The sequence below is a fragment of the Acyrthosiphon pisum genome, chromosome A1 (assembly GCF_005508785.2).
Source record: "Acyrthosiphon pisum isolate AL4f chromosome A1, pea_aphid_22Mar2018_4r6ur, whole genome shotgun sequence".
NCBI classification, from domain to species: Eukaryota; Metazoa; Arthropoda; class Insecta; order Hemiptera; family Aphididae; genus Acyrthosiphon; species Acyrthosiphon pisum.
Window position 1 is genome coordinate 64,520,879 of NC_042494.1, and position 492 is coordinate 64,521,370.

Genomic DNA, 492 nt, shown 5'->3' on the forward strand with positions numbered 1-492 from the left:
CGATGTTGATATTTTGAGAGGTTGTTACTCGGTGGCTGGTGCTCATACACTGAGTGGCTGGTGCTCATGCACTGGTTTAAGGGACGATACGAATATGTCTACCAGAGAGTGGTAGGCGGTTTTTTTAAAGGTTTTTGTACTTCCCCGAACTAGATTTCTCTTCGGCGGCAATAAGACCTTTTTGTCGGTGACAATAGTTTTGTTAGGGATGCCCGATTTCTACGAACGACAGTCTGGCCGTTATTTATTATTCTGTAAGATTTTAGTTTATTTGTTATAAAGATATGTGAGCATATCATTACACTTGGGCACTAAGGAAATCAGATGAAAATAAGTTCTTAATTCTAGAAAGGAAAATATTACGGAAGATCTTTGGTTCAATTAAGGACGACATAACGGGAGAGTGGAGAAGAAGGAAAAATAGAGAACTACAAGAAATGTTTAATGAAAATAACATAGCAGATACGATCAAGAAAAGAAGAAGGTATGTAC